The sequence below is a fragment of the Sycon ciliatum genome, chromosome 4 (genome assembly GCF_964019385.1).
Source record: "Sycon ciliatum chromosome 4, ocSycCili1.1, whole genome shotgun sequence".
Classification (NCBI taxonomy): Eukaryota; Metazoa; Porifera; class Calcarea; order Leucosolenida; family Sycettidae; genus Sycon; species Sycon ciliatum.
This window is the reverse complement of record NC_088646.1, coordinates 5,989,663-6,006,431: the sequence shown is the minus strand read 5'-3', so window position 1 is coordinate 6,006,431 and position 16,769 is coordinate 5,989,663. Positions and strand designations below refer to the sequence as shown.

Sequence of the window (16,769 nt, the reverse complement as noted above, 5' to 3'; positions counted from 1 at the left end):
GTATCCCAGGTAGTAAAACCTAAAAGCCTAAAACTAAAAACAGGAAAAGTGCTGCACGTGCATTTCCGTGAAGAGGGGCCGAATGCTTTCTACTCGCTCGACTCTAGTACAGCGTAGTCTTTTATTTTCTTCCAGTTCTACTACTACAAGTACACGTCATTGTACTGAGTACTGTACTACTGAGAACTGTCGTGGACATGGAAATCCGGTCGCACGTCTAGCGGCCCCAAGGCGCTGGCCGGCATGGCCATATCATATGCAGCCATACCGTAGCGCTGGCAGTGGTCGCATCGGATCGGATCAACAACAACAGTAACTTAGTAACTTAACTGTTACTGATTTATAGTGCAACGACTCTACTTCAACGCGCTGAGAGCTCCGGCCCCGGTTGACTGGATTTCCATGTCGATATGTCCGCGACAGTACGTAGAGTCGACTACAGTGCTGGCAACTGAAATCCGACCCCATGAGCGGTGGGTTCACATTCTTTGCGATGTGAGCGCATCCGCACCGCTCAGGAGGTCGGATTTCAGTTGCCAGCAAAATCTACTCTGTGCAGTGTACAGTCAGTCAGTCATGTACATGTACAATGTAGTGCCAGTGGCCGGCTGCTGTGTGAGACAGCTTCTCGAGCGCGAGGTCGACGACACGCTGCTTGACACTGGGAGTCGTAAAATACCATACTATAAAACGACTCCCTGCTTTTTTTTTTAAATTTCGGCCAGTCGGCTATCATTTCGTCTTGGGGGTTAGACAAGGGGAAGTAGCCATGTCGGGGCGTGAGCCCGCCTTTCAATGGCAATGTACTACCGGGGAGCCCCTCCCGGTCCCTGCTTTCGAATTTCGAACTGCTCCGTGGACGTGGAGCAAGTAACCATGGTAACAAAAGTTATTGAACTCAAGGGGGGGGGGTGTAAGGGGCTATATCCGGCATTATCGATAATTATTTCAAGTTCACAAAACAAAAAAGTTTACTACCGTACTGGCAATATATGTTGCCGCAGTGAGGCCATGAAGCGTTACATTGGCCCATGTTTGCCGCACGCAGGGCGTTACATGCAAAGTCGCACAGGAGCCGTTACACAGGTTTCTATATTGCCGCAGTCCTTTTTTTGCTATTGCCGCATCACTTTTTTGCTATTGCCGCATCATTTTTTTGCTTTTGCCGCATCATTTTTTCTTGTGCAGTGCAAACTGCAATGAAAAGATCGCCGCACCCCGCCGGACGCGCGTTACGAACTCAACGAAAATTTGTCGCACTAGCCTGGTCGCGCGTTACGCCGCACCCCCCTGCGTTACGCGTTACGCGGCAACATATATTGCCAGTACGGTAGTACATGTAGTTAGGAACTTAGCCAGTTAGGGCCCCCACCCACCTAGTACATGTACATGTACAGTAGTCTCTCTTTAAAGGGGAAGTTACAGGGGAAGTTAAGGCAAAAATTAAAATTTCACCAGTTGTAGTCTTCGGGGTGCTGAGTCAAATGGTCTTGGTCCGAGAAAGCTGAGACGCTCCCTTCCTACTTGCATCGCAGCCTTTTCGGACCAAAACCAATCGACTCAGCGTCCAAAAGAGTACAACATATGGGCCAATCGCGGTCATCCGTGCTTTTATAAGAACGAAATGGCGCTTTTAGTGACATTTTGCATACAAATCCCCATCTAGTAGGGCGCAGTCACCCAATTTCGGTGGAAGTGCGCGAGTTCGATTGGGATTCAAGTAGGAAGGGAGCGTCTCAGCTTCCTCGGACCACGACCATTCGACTCAGCACCCCGAAGACTACAACTGGTGAAATTTTAATTTTTCCCTTAACTTCCCCTACATGATCCGACTGTTCTCTTTTGCCAGTTTGGCAGTCGGCACTTTATAAACCAGCACCCTCGATAATAGCCATTGGCGGACTATGCTCGGCCAATCGTCAAATTATGCTTTTGATTATGCCACAATTATGCCAACAAATATACTGAATTATGCTGAGTTATGCTCGGTTCAACTATGTATTCACGCTGTACATACATGTAGAGGATTGAGAAACCACGCATACACACACGCGGCCCCAGGGCTTTCTGACAAAGCTGTAGTATGCCCTAAGCATATTTTTTGTCTAAACCGAAAGATTATGCCGACCTTACACGTTGGAATCCGTATATTATGCCGGAGCATATTTTTTTGACAAAGCTGTATTATGCCCTAAGCATAATTTTTGTCTAAACCGAAAGATTTATGCCGACCTTATGCGTTGGAATCCGTATGTTATGCCGGAGGTCAACGCTGTATTATGCCCTAAGCATAATTTTTGTCTAAACCGAAAGATTATGCCGACCTTACACGTTGGAATCCTTATATTACATGTATGCCGGAGCATAATTTTTTGACGAAATCCCAAGATTATGCCAAATATTATGCCAGCATAATCCGCCAAGGGCTACTCGATAAACCAGCACAATTTTCAGCAGCCAAAATGTCCTCTTGATGCACATTGTAGCAGTAAATCCGATTTGTTAATCCAGCACCCTCCCTAATCCAGCAGAACTTTCGTGGCACAAATGATGCCGGATTCGGATTATAGAGGGACCACTGTACATGTACAATATACATGTAGATTTTATGATCGTTTCTTCAGAATTCCCAAACTCCATTGCAGCGTATTTCTTGCACTTGAAAATACCGCCATTCCGGCAACAGGCTCTCAGCTGCACAATGGGCGAAATATTGGCAAAGTTATTTATTATCTATTTGGTGCCGCTGAGAGCCTGTTGCCGGAATGGCCGCCGGGTACACTGTAAATTCAAGATGTTATGATCATGATGAAAAACAGATACATGTACAAAATTAATTAATGTAGGTTCCTGGCTGTCCAACAGAGTGCTCAATACCGAAAGGCAGAGCTAGTTCAAACAATAATAAGAGGGTGAACAAGTTTCTTTTTTAACTCGGAGTTTCACGCACTAAGCAAGCAACAGAAAACAGTAGTGAATAACTTGGATACTGGTTTATATACCCACAAAGCAAAAGTGTAAATGACAGCAATTGTGGAAGATTGCATCATGGTATGAAAGGTGTGCAGTGGTGAAATATATTACTTCAAGTGGCATGCACTGGAGCATGGTTGTCTGCTACTTGATTAGGTGGTGCCTGTGGATGGTGTGAAGTTCAGAAGGTAGTACTTTGAAGTACTTATTCCTTGTGGCGACACTTTGACACAAGAGTGTGCTTGGCTGTTTGCGCGATTGCTAATTTTTCCGCCGGGCATAAGTTGCACCTTTTGCTTTTGCCTGTTGCCGTAGGCCACTGCTTTGCGGTGGACTGCCCATTGAATGCTGCATGACTTCCCTGCATGCCTTCCCTTCATCCTTCCTGGCTCAGACGTACTGCTGCATGACTTCCCTGCATGCCTTCCCTTCATCCTTCCTGGCTCAGACGTACTGCGATAGGCGGGTGCCCTTCTAGTGTTGTCCTTGGTGGAATGATGATTGGTGGTTATAGTTTTGTTGTTTGAATGTTGTTGCTGTTAATCCAGTATATACATTCTTTTCTGTACTTGTGGTGACTCTTGCCTTACGCACGATGCTCTCCGTTAGAGACGCTCCGTCCAGTGGACATAATTCTTTCTTCCGACAGTTACGGGTCCTGATGTCGTTGTTATCTCTGTTGGCTTGTTTCTTGGGTTGCTTGATGGTGTCGAGTATTGTGTTGCTTGATGATGGTGACCATACTCTGCATGCAGCTATAACTAACTTTTGCAGAGTTACGGTTGAAGATTTTGTGGAGACTTGAGCCGTTAGGGCAGTGTTTGGCCACTAGCTGGAGGAAGCGATGCCCGACGTCGGTGGCCACGTTCTTGCCGAACGGTGGATTATATCATATGACGTTCCGGTGACGATTGCTTTTCTTCTTTCTTATCTGGTCCGTTTTACGCTCGTCAAAGTACTGTACGCTCTCCCGGTATGCACTCTATCTGAGTGTGTCACTGTAGATCGGAGTCGCCCCTCTGAATACGTCCTCATCGTTGTAAATATCTGTTAGTCTTCTGCTGATCGATGCAGGCAAGTTCTGGATGATTGTAGGTGGATGGTTTGACTGGTAGTTGATATACATCAGCTTGTCGTTCGGTTTCCGGTAAGGGCAGTACTTTCCGGTGGTCAGGTCCAATGGCACATCCAGGAAGTCCAGGACTCTCTTCAGGTTGTCTGTATCATTATTTTCAATCCAAGGTTCTGGAATATCTCTTTTCTTATTCGGTCAGCTTCATGTCCTGATGCATTCCTGACCACAGCCAGACCGTCGTCACGATACAACCCGACGTCTCTGCCGTTGAACACGTCCCCTATCATGGCGAGGGCAAAGGCTCCAACAAGCTCACACACTTCTTGACAATGGGGTGCTATGATGGAGCTGAAGTGTGTGAGCTTGTTGGAGCCTTTGCCCTCGCTATGATAGGTGACGTGTCCAACGGCAGAGATGTCGGATTGTATCATGACGAAGGTCTGGCTGTGTTCAGGATTGCGTCTGACCGAATAAGAAAAGAGGTGAGGAAGATATTCCAGAACCTCGGACTGAATGATACAGACAACCTGAAGAGAGTCCTGGACTTCCTGGATGTGACATTGGACCTGACCACCGGAAAGTCCTGTCCTTACCGGATACCAGTTAAACCATCAACCTACAATCATCCAGAACTTGCGAGCATCGATCAACAGAAGACTAACAGATATTTACAACGATGAGGACGTGTTCAGAGGGGCGACTCCGATCTACAGTGACACACTCAGATTGAGAGCATACCGGGAGAACGTACAGTACTTTGACGAGTGTAAAACGGACCAGATAAGAAAGAAGAAAAGGAATCTTCACCGGAACATATGGTATAATCCACCGTTCGGCAAGAACGTCGCCACTGACGTCGGGCATCGCTTCCTCCAGTTAGTGGCCAAACACTGCCCTAACGGCTCAAGTCTCCACAAAATCTTCAACCGTAACTCTGCAAAAGTTAGTTATAGCTGTATGCAGAGTATGGCCACCATCATCAAGCAACACAATAACACGATCCTACAAGCCAATGGAGGTGACAACGACACCAGGACCCGTAACTGTCGGAAGAAAGCATTATGTCCACTGGACGGAGCGTATCTAATGGAGAGCATCGTGTGTAAGGCAAGAGTCACCACAAGTACAGAGAAGAAGGAATGTACTGGATTAACAGCAACAACATTCAGACAACACTACTATAACGGGCCACCAATCATCATTCCACCAAGGACAACACTAGAAGGACACCCGCCTATCGCAGTACATCTGGGCCAGGAAGGATGAAGGGAAGGCATGCAGCACACCGAGAGACATGCGGACATACACAGACAGACAGACAGATATACAGCCAGACAGACAGACAGATATACAGCCAGCCAGACAGACAGCCAGACAGACAGCCAGACAGACAGCCAGACAGACAGCCAGACAGACAGACAGACAGACAGCCAGACAGCCAGACAGACCGACAGATAGACATGTAAACATTACCATTACACAATGTAAATGAGAATATCACAACAAGGGAAGCGTACGAGAGCAACCAGTATTTCCCCTTCAGGTACATTTCAGCAAGTACCATATTTTCTGGAGCGCACTCTAAGACGCTTACAAAAACTCGCTTTTGTGGAATGCTGGATGTGAATCGACCAGCGCTACAGAGTTCCATGCGTATGCTGGATCCATCATGTCATTCGACTACTTTTCATGTGCTGGAATCATTGCCGTGACTAGCACAAAGCTTCTACATAATTGTTGTCAGTTCAAAGCCTGTGAAGAACAAACTGGAAACTTTCTTCTACAGCTTCAGTCGTGCTTCTCAGTTTATCTTGAACCTGGTGCCTCTCATTTCTCAATCGCGGCCTTAAATTAATGTATAGATCAACCCACTGTGCCTGCCTGCACCGAAGGAGGGGGGGGGGGGCAATGGAAGCTTTTTGGGCTCTTTGAGCAAGCCTGAGTTTTCAGCCTGCTGGTCATAAACAAAATGTCTAGCCTCTCAATGACAGCCTCTGAAAACTACTGTTGTGGACGTTGAACTCCGTTGAGAAATCAAGCGGCTGTGGGGTGCCGGCCGCATGCAGCCGTGAGTACTACTGGTCCATTTTGCAGTGTGTACGTGAACTACAATGTGTGTAAGCGCTAAAGCTTGATTCGCAGAATCTGTTCTTGCGATGCGATGTGCGATGCAACGCGATCTGCGACGGCGCAGCGCAATGCGAACTCGCGAAATACCATTTACAAAAGTCAGCGATGTGACGTGGCCCTGCTGATTTGGCGCGACGATCAATTCGGTGAGTACGTCACCATGGCATCTGCGTGGCTGGGTACAACTTTTACAAATCTACAAGCAACTCTTGAAGCTTTTGTACGACGTTGCTGCAAAGAAGATCAGAATCATACACTGCATCACATGTCGCATCCGAAAATTCAGCCAAGTTAGTTCAATTTCTGCAATAAGCCAGTAGAAATAGTTGCGCGAGCTGAGAAATGGATGGGAATTGGACAGCGCAAAAAAAAAGCTTCTGTGAATCCCGCTTTAGGCAGTAAGGACGCCGACCCCAGTTATTACACCGGATTTCACTGTCCACAACACTACAATCTGGTAAAGTGTACTATAATGAAAGGTAGGGGAAATGTGTGGCAGGCCATTTCTGTTGGGAATAAGGAGTCCGGGATGCTCCTTCTTGGGTATGTATGCATTTGCCTGTTGGAAGCCACTTGAAAAAATACACAAAAAATGGAGAACAGGGCACACTCGGAGTTGAACCAAGGACCTCTCGATCTGCAGTCGAATGCTCTACCACTGAGCTATATGCCCTGACACATGACATAGGCAATGTGTTGGATTCCTAGACTGATTGGTAACCAGCGGTACTGCAACAGGTTCTGTAGAAGACCAAGGGTGTGTTTGGTTGGTACGAACAGCTGGTGCACGTGGAGCAGCCTCATGCCAACCAAACGGTACCCCAGAAACAGAGCACATTTTTGTGAAAAAAATGTGCCAAACTTGGTGCATTCTTCAAAATGTGTATGGGTCACCATGGTTTGTACGGTACGAGTCCAACCCAAAAGCGTATGCACGTGATCATTTGGTTGGTTGGTTGGTTTTTATTTTACTTCGCACATTCAAATGGGATGACGACCCAATAAAATGATGGCGAAGGCTTAGCCTGGAAGTGGCTATGGAAGAACATAGTAAAGGCTATGGAAGCATATAGTAAGAGATTAGGAAACACATAATAAGAGATTAGGATACTAATAATTATTGCGAGTCAACGGGGGAGGGGGGGGGGGATACGATGTATACGATAATTATTACGTGAGGATTACTGAACTGCACGGGGAGGGAGAGCAGAGCGATCAGCAGTAACTCGAACTACTCCCTGCAGGCGTACGGTACACATGCATGCTTAAACTCAGGTAGCCGGGTAATTGTGCGGACCTCACCAGGGAGAGCGTTCCACAGCAGAGCACCAGCAACAGAAAATCTCCGCTGACCACAGCGGGTACGGTTTGCCTGGCTTCGTAGGCCATTTGACTGCTGATGGCGGGTAGGGGTGCCCTGTCAGTGCCGGGGTCAGAAGCTGGGCGAGCGCAGGGCTGGTGCGGGCGTGTATGCACCGCCAGATGGTGATCAATATTTTCTACCTGTATAGCTCGCTACCACGGTACAGGGAGTGAGCAGTGAGCAGCAGCTGCATGGCTGTCCGGGGCGGGTTGGCATCGATACAGCGGATGGCTCTGCTTTGTGCGGTTTGCAGTCGTTTCAGTTGACCCTCTCGCAATACAGCTGAAAAGCAGCAGGAGCCATAAAGCAGGTCGGGCATTATGACCGCCTTCACATACACCTGGCGACAGCGTCTTGATAGGCTTCAGCGTGCGCGCCACAGGGCGTCAATTTTCTTGGCAACCTTGGTGACCACATAGTTTACATGGGTGTCCCAATCTAGGCGATTGTCAAGGTGAACGCCGAGGTAGCGCGCAGAAGACGCTGAAGGGAGGAGACAGTCGCCGCTTTTGACTTTCACTTCCTGTACATGCTGCTGGGGAGAGATAGTCAGAACCTTGCTCTTGACGGCGTTCAAGATGAGGCCTCGAGACTTCAGCCAATCGGCCAGAGCAGTTGCCGCTGTGGTGATGGTTCTGGACGCTTCTGCCGCTGAGGCCTGGGAGTCGTACAGGGTTATGTCGTCTGCAAATTATACACTTGGCACAGGCGAGGAAACCAAAGGGACATCTCGTGTGTATAAACTGAAGAGAACAGGGCCGAGAACAGAGCCTTGGGCAAGATCATTTGGGACCAAAATCGATGTTCCTGCCAGGTTTCACTGTGAAAAAGTGAGAATGCTCGGTCTGCTCCGGCCTCGAGAGCATGAAGCAGAACATGTTCTGGCCGACCCAGAACAGGTGCAGTCCCAACCAAACGCGCTGTTCTGGTGAGTCCTGTTCTTGGTCGTACCAACCAAGCGCGCCCCAAGAGTTTAGATCATGGACCCTTTCAAGAATTTGCCGTGCCCAAGATGCACTTTCAAACACCACTGAATACACTGTACAGTGTTCCAGACTGTAAGAATGTACTGTGAAAACTCAGCATAGAGCACATACCCGGGCCAGGCCAGGGTATAATACCAGTTCATGGTACACACGCCACAGTTCTTCAGGACCCTTCATATGCAGCTCTGTTTCCCTCGAAGTGCACATCCTACAGAAAAATGGGAAGTGCAAACAAAGTGACACCAGCAGATAAACAACATGAGCTAGCTGTACTGGTGAGGCGTAGTTCACTCCCGTCTGACCAAAGGTTTCGAGATCAATGCATATGATCAAGAGTACATACCCCCCCCCCCCCCCCCACGGGGTTATGTACTCTTGATATGATATGCACCATAGAAAAAGAAAGAAAGTGAGACCACTCTGTCTATTCTACCCTGGACCTCGGGTATGCACACGGATACCTCGCACATGAGAATTACAAGCAAGAATGTAAAAAACGTGTTGGGAGATATGTGCATTACTCTCCTTCACCTTGCATGACAGGGCATATAGCTCAGTGGTAGAGCATTCGACTGCAGATCGAGAGGTCCTTGGTTCAACTCCGAGTGTGCCCTAGTTTATTTTTTCAATTCTTTTACTTCGAAGTACCAACACTCAATATATCCGGGTGGCTCAGATACGGGCAACGTCCCTCTACCGGGCACCTTCAGCTGGAGTTTCTATGGCAAAAATGCTTCAATTTTTGGGGTTTGAACTTTTTTCCGAATGCGCAAGTGCTTACTTGTCATTGCCAACCTGTGTAATCCACACATTTTATCCATGGATTGTTTTTGTAACCTGAACATGTGCAATATATGTGTGGAGAGGCCGAGGTCTTCGCCCAGTATAACACCACCCAGCCCCAGACAGCTTTCGCGGCTTTGGACAGGGCCTGTAGCACAGCTGGTCACTCAGCACCCGGACTGTACCCAACACCGCACACTTGCCGCAGTTGCACTCTCGGAGCACATTCAACGCATCAAGCTAGTTGCACCCATCATGGACGGACAGGCTACAGGTTATCAGGAAAGTTCCATCCTCACACCCTGCAGGGATAATGAGTCTGGTCTCAAAACAGACAAAACCCATGCTACCCTGCAGGGATAATGAGTCTGGTCTCAAAACAGACAAAACCCATGCTTGCCTTTCAGCCAAACACTGGGACTTCAAGGTTGTCAGTTTATCACCAAAGCACTTGTAGATGGTATCCTGCTGCATGAGCCACGTATAGAGACCAGAACAGCAAAGGCAGAGTTCACACGCCCACTGAGCAGATAATGTCAGCCAGGACCGTGCCAATGACTTAAAGAGAAGCTCCTCCTCATCTTCCTCCCCTCCCCTCGCCTACAGTAGGGCAACCTCTTTCTATGTATTGTGTGGTTGGCATGATCCAGACTGATAGAGGCTCTACTACCGATCCAGACTGATATTTAATACTGGCTCATTATCCGAAAGGAATTCGGGTGGACACACCCATTCCCATAGCGCTGCACATCACATCCGAACCAGTTCCGTTATTTTTACAACGTTTCGGCTATGGGAATGGGTGTGTCCACCCGAATTCCTTTCAGAGATGAAGCGGGACCATTGTTATTAGGCCAGGGCCTGTTTTGGACTTCCCACTCTAAACAAAGAATACAAACAAACAAAGCTGCAGGAAGCCTCAGCCCTTCTTCAAACTCATTATCCGAGTTCCATAATACACGGAATGTTGGAATTATACCGTATTCGAATTAGAGGGAGTCTACCTATATTGACTCTTCTTGATATCACCAAGAGTAAATAAGCTCCCAAGATTGTGCAACTCTGCATATGGGGTCTCCGATGGCGAAAACTCACATCACGTGTCTCAGGTACGTCTCTTACTACATACAAAAGAAGGATAGCGCGAGCGCACTGAATGTCTGCCATGATCATGCTGGCGAGTTGCATACGTGCAGTGAGTTACTGTTAGAGAGTGCTTTTTTTAATCACTCTGGTACTCGCTAAATATGGGCTGGAAACGTACAACTGGAACACTCCATCACGCGATGTGAGCAAACCCCATAGAAGGGGTATCAAGATGCACACTCTTGGGAGTTTATAATTATAACGTTTCTTGATCTTAGAGAGGTTCCGCACTACGTAAAGTTGAGCAATTTTACGTTAGTGGGCGGGAAAAACCCGTGAATTCGCGAGTTTGCACTCCACTTACGGAAAGTTGTCTACGTAGAGTATGCAGATAGGGCTCTGATAACGTAGCTGGTCCGTAAGTGGATTGGGGTACAAATTTATGACTCTCTCCCCAGGTCGATCTGGTCGTACACTGCCATTTCGGAGTTGCCAAGGGCAGCTACGTGATTTGAAAACTCCGTATGGGGGAACACAGATGCGCATGCAGTTTACGTAAGACTTTCCGTAGATCGACTACGTTTTTTACTAACGCGATTACGTTATGCGGAACCTCTGTATTACTTGTATTTCTTAGTTTTTTCTTTGCGCCTACTTTTCGCCTTACTGCTGGACTTTGTTCCGAATGAAATTTTGAATATGACAGACAACATAACAAAACAACTGACACCAGCATCTTCAGAAGACAGCCTGCCATTCTCACATTTCTACAGTGTAAAGGAATCGGCAAAAAAATATGCTAGGGCACACTCGGAGTTGAACCAAGGACCTCTCGATCTGCAGTCGAATGCTCTACCACTGAGCTATATGCCCCACTACAAATATTTCAGTATTACAAGCGGAATTATTCAATCAGAGGTTGGTGCGACTTCGGCAATACTTGGGGAACACTTACTAAGAACACTTACCTGGAAAATGGGTTTTACCGAAAATTTATCTCCACCGAACCGCCGATTTTGGAGAATACCGAAAATATGACATCACCGAAAATTTCTGCTTTTACAGATATGCTATTTGCGCAGCCCGTGCGCTGAGTCTGATATTCCCCACCAGGTGGACAACGCGCCTCCTGGTCTGCCCCTTACGGGCCACATAGCCAGTCATGGCAGTGGAAGAAGGAAGAAGGAAGGGGTGTGTGTGTGCTATATGTCACTCCTCGTTCGTCTGGAGCCTTTACAATCGTTACCGAGCATCGTCCTAGCAACCAAAGAGTCAGCTAGAGGGCCTTTAGAGCAGGGTCAAATCAACCAAATTTGTGACGAATTTTGGGGACAGTGCAGCATGCAGTTACGGGCTTACTTGTCAAGGTTGTGACCTGGGATGAACTGTTGTACTCTACATGGTATCCGTCACACTAAGTCTAGGTCACATACTAGTAAAGTCCACACGGTGAATGTGTTATCTGAGTTTTCCACAAAGTCCTCAAGCGGAGAGAGAGAGAGAGAGAGAGAGAGAGAGAGAGAGAGAGAGAGAGAGAGCACGGACTGTGGATTGCAAGCAACTATTGTGTACTCAGTGCACGTCCACAACGGGACGACACAGGCACCGTAAGCACATACAGAGCACATACGGATGGTGCACGTTCATACGGAACTGGCTTCACGGACAAGGTGACTGGGTTCTTTAAGGCTGGTGGAGGCTGTTAAAGCGTGAGTCTCTCTGAACTGAGCTGGATCAGTTGAGGTTGATACATAGATGCCTGTATCTCGTGGCAAAACAATGTGGGGGGGGGGGGGGTGCGGCTTACACTCCGGAAAATGCGGCAATACAGTATGTTATGTGATCCCACACGACGGGCCCACAGGCAGTGTTGGGCCAGGATTTTGCAGGGCATTGGTGGTGGCTGACTGTGTTCCCGGATAGTCCATATGAATCATGGACCAAATTTCGTCCCATTGACTGGGAAACTCACTCAGAAAGATCGCACGGATGTAGAGCTCTCCGTAGAGAGAATGGCCTTCACCTTGAGATGGCAACAAGCGGCCCCTGCAAAAGTGGAACGTTCGCAAAATGAACCGGCACCAGAAGTAAGAGACGACAAAAAGCTCTACAAACTACTGCGCCGTGGATTAGTCCAGCCACCGCAAATGAGCGACAGACAAGAAAGGAATATCGCTAACTTCCAGGAAGAGGTGCTCAAAGCATATGACAAGCACAAGGCAACGAAATCCAACCTGTCACAAGAAGATCGAGAGGAGCCGACTCGGCTACGTACCGACCCAGACGTGACCATCAAACCATCTGACAAAAGTAAGAAGCGTGTGGCTATGAGGCAGGAACTTTACTTGGAAAAAGCAGAGACAATACTCTCTGATACTTCCAATTATGAGAAGGTCGACCTGGCAATAGAGGAATATGAAAAGTCTGTGAAGGAAGTTCTAGCGACAGAAAATGCCGTGGCATGGAGAAAAGGCTGTTTGATGCTATCCAACCGAGGTGTACGAGGTTTCCTGAACGATATGGCCTACCCAAAGACCACAAGCAGAGCATACCACTGCGGCCCGTAGTAGCTGCATGCGATAGTCCCACAACTAGGGTGTCTATCGTGCCCGAGCGTATTCTCCAGCAAGCTCTCCAGTTTGTCCCAGCACACTTGACAAATACTACCGAAGCTACTGACTGCATCCAGGATGTCTGCCCAGAGCTGAACGCCCCCGAAGGTACAATCATTATCATCGGACCATGGCTGTTGTAGGCTTGTACCCCAGCATTCCAATACAGGAGGGGGGGGGGAGGGGTTGATGCTGGCATGGATATGCTAGAGCAGCATGCACAACAAATCGACACGTTCGACCGGAGTACGGAACCTACTGCGTTACGCCCTGAGCCACAGCTACTTCAAGTTTGAACATCAAGTGTATCGCTAGCTTGACGGAGTCAAATGATATCCCGCAACCCCTTGCATATGTTCTGTAGCCTTTTGTTTTTGTGGAGGGCTCAGGTTGCAATGAAGCCGCGACCATAATGGCCGGGAGAAGTATCTCCAACATGAAAAACTTAGATGGCGAAATTAGATGGCGTCATCAACACTACATTATTACCCACCATGACGGGCAGGGAGGCATTCTCCGAGACTGAGATCACTGTCTTGCAGCTCCCGACTGGCTCAGGTGGCCATGCGATTCCGTCACTCGTCTAGATGGCCGGTGGAGAACTCGAAGCCTCCAGGACAATAACAGTGGTCCAGGTGGAGGAGACACTGCGGCAGAACGACCGTCTTCATCTCCATCCGTTTCTATTGAAATGGCCTGTGATTTCGCCAAGCGTGCCAAAGCGGCTGCTGCAAATCGTCATATGGAAATCGATAACCTGCGGTGTGTTGACGTGCGTAGGACCCTAGAACAGAATATGGCCACTATCATCAAACACAATAACACGATTCTAGGACCCAAGAAACAAGCTAACGGAGGTGACAACGGCACCAGGACTTGTAAGTGTCGGGCGAAAGACTCATGTCCACTGGACGGAGCGTGTCTAATGGTGAGCATCGTGTATAAGGCAATAGTCACCGCAGGTATGGAGAAAAAGGAGTATACTGGATTAACAGCAACAACATTCAAACAACGCTACTATAACCACCAATCCTCATTCCGCCACAGACAACACGAGAAGGACACCCGTCCATCGCAGTACGTCTGGGCCAAAAAGGATGAAGGGAAGGCATGCAGTATTCAATGGGCGGCACACCGCAGAGCAGCGGCCTACAGCAACAAAAGCAAAAGGTGCAACCTGTGCCTGGCAGAAAAATTGGCAATCGCGCAAGCACCCAGGCACCTCTCTCTCAACAAAAGGAGCGAACTTGTGTCAAAGTGTCGCCACGAGAATAAGTACTACCTTCGGAACTTCAAACCATCCACAGCCATCACCTAATTAAGTAAGAGACAACCGGCTCCAGTGGTTGTCACCTTTCACCACTGCTGTCATTCACTTTTACTTTAGGATTTGCCTCATGATGCAGTCATTCACGCTTTGCACTGCCGCCATTCACAACTTTTAGATTTGTGCCATGCTGCAGCTCTTTACACTTTGCTTTGTGAGTATATAAACCAATACTGATTTCTCATAACTGTTTTCTGATGATCGCTTAGTGCGTGAAACTCGGAGTAAAAACACTTTCTCTGTCCTCCTATTGTTTGAACCAGCTCTACCTCTCGATATTGAGCACTCTCTTGGACAGCCTAGAACTTCTCTGTTTTATAGGACCCTAGATACATCAACTGTTCGCCAGCTGGAGCATCTTTCTGCTAAGGCCAGTAAGGGTGTCTCTAGCTGGCTGAACACTCTGCCCTTGAATGAGCATGGTTTCAGCCTGTCGAGATGTGACTTCCGTGATTGCATTGAGGTATGGATGGCCTCTGAAAAATGTACCATCAACGTGTGTCTGGGGCAAGGATTTCACTCCAGCACATGCCATGTGTTGTCCGACGGAGGGGGGGGGGGGCTTCCCCACCGTCAGGCACAATGAAGTGCGTGGCATCATTGCTGATTTGCTAACTTAAGTTTGCCAAGATGTAGCGGTTGAACCTTTGTTAGCTCCCGTCCATGGTGAGGTATTCACTGCAGCCAGTACGATCACAGCCAATGATGCAAGGTCGGACACTCGAGGGTTTTGGACTCATGCGCAAAACACATTTCTTGATGTACGAGTGTTCCATCCAGATGCAGCTTCATATGCTAGTAGAAATATTACCACCCTTTTTTTGCAACACGTGATGCACAAGAAATTGCAGTGTAATGAAAGGATTGCGCATGTTGATCGTGGGAAATTTACTCCGCTTGTCTTTGCCACGGCTGGCAGCACATCCCCAGAATGTACGCGGTTTCTGAAGCGCTTGTGTGGCATGTTGGCGCAGCATGACTGCAAGCCCTATGGCAAGTGATGGCATGCATACCTGCGATGTCGGCTATCCTTTGCGCTGCTTTGCGCAGCCATTAAGTGCGTAAGAGGACCGCGCTCGGCGTATCATCGCCCTACCAATGCCCTGCGCCCCTTGGTGATGGCCGAGGGTAGGTTGTAGTCAATTCCTGTGGTGTGCCGGAGTTTGACATTGTTAGGTACATTATGTCACTTCTCATTGCGTGTTTCCTTTCTGTCATACTACTGAGAGTGTATGGCATTCGTATTCTATGACAGTGCTCACTTCATTGAATTTTGCTGTATTCAAGTAGGGTTCCAATTTACTTATCCCATTCTTCCTTTCATGTAATTGTTTTCAGTACTTGCATTGTGTTCTACTCTTCCATGAATTGCAAAATGTGTTTTGTTTGCCCGTAAAAAGAGTCTGTTGGTTACTAAGAATTAGTAAGATAGGGATGAAGAAAGAAGGGAGCGCTCTGAAGTGCCCGTGTACTTACTTCGGTCGCAGCTTCATAGATACTCGTGCCGTGGTACGTGGGTTTGAGCGCTTTGTCACAGCTATGCCTATGGGAAACAGGTGCGACGAAGCTTCCCGGCCGGGCGACCGTAACGTTTCTTTCCTGCCAGCATTTGCGTTGAAGGAAAATACACACTGACTGCAACTGTTACTGCTGTGCCGCGGACAGACATATCTGGACAACACATCCACAGAGCAACAGAATTACCGTGAGCATTTCCGGCAAACCTTGTGTGCACGACGAGTTCGTGTAAACACACATACCTCAGTAAGGCCGGGCGGCAAGGGAAGAGGCGTGCACAGTTTCCTTGAAGCTCTCCAATGGCAGTGGTCTTCAAGGTCTTCGGCAATCGGCTCCTAATCTCTCAATATTTGAAAGACGAAAATCGAGGAGCTCCTAAAACTGAACTGACATCAACTGAGAATTGAAATTCCTGGACTACTACTAGTACTAGGTAGCTTGCCCATGGAGACGCCGCCTCGGTATTCAGAATGGTGTGATGCTGTAGCGTTGGAAGAGAAGGGTGACAGGGCAAGTCGGTTCTTCTCAACTAGCACCTGGTGCCGTGGTGGGACACCAATGCATCGCAACCCGCACCAACTGACGTTTGCAAAGCTGCATTCGCGCTCTCACTTTCCACAACTAACTAGTTACTTGCAGTTACATGATTGTACTTCACTCTTTAGCGGCTCACCGTCGCAAATGCCGCCCAACCACAATGCGAGATCGCTCCTTGTCCTTCCGGAGCAATGGTTCAGCGGTTACGTGGAATGCCTTTAGCCTAGTTTACACTGTAGACTTCACATAATCATTACAATAATAATTATTTGTTGGCTTTATTCAATTATTGTACTTTTTACAGCTGTAGATCTACTAGTACTACAGGTAGACTCCCTCTAATTCGAATACGGTATAATTCGAACATTCCGTGTAATTC

At 48.0% G+C, this 16,769-nt stretch overlaps 3 non-coding genes across 3 annotated transcripts; 1 reads left to right on the top strand and 2 right to left on the bottom strand.

The window, feature by feature from the left end:
• Positions 1-6,779: 6,779 nt before the first annotated feature.
• Positions 6,780-6,851, bottom strand: Trnac-gca (transfer RNA cysteine (anticodon GCA)). Its single transcript has one exon. It is a non-coding gene; the product is annotated as a tRNA-Cys (tRNA).
• Positions 6,852-9,069: 2,218 nt separating this feature from the next.
• Positions 9,070-9,141, top strand: Trnac-gca (transfer RNA cysteine (anticodon GCA)). The gene has a single exon. It is a non-coding gene; the product is annotated as a tRNA-Cys (tRNA).
• A 2,056-nt stretch (positions 9,142-11,197) lies between these two features.
• Trnac-gca (transfer RNA cysteine (anticodon GCA)) lies at positions 11,198-11,269 on the bottom strand. Its single transcript has one exon. It is a non-coding gene; the product is annotated as a tRNA-Cys (tRNA).
• Positions 11,270-16,769: the final 5,500 nt, after the last annotated feature.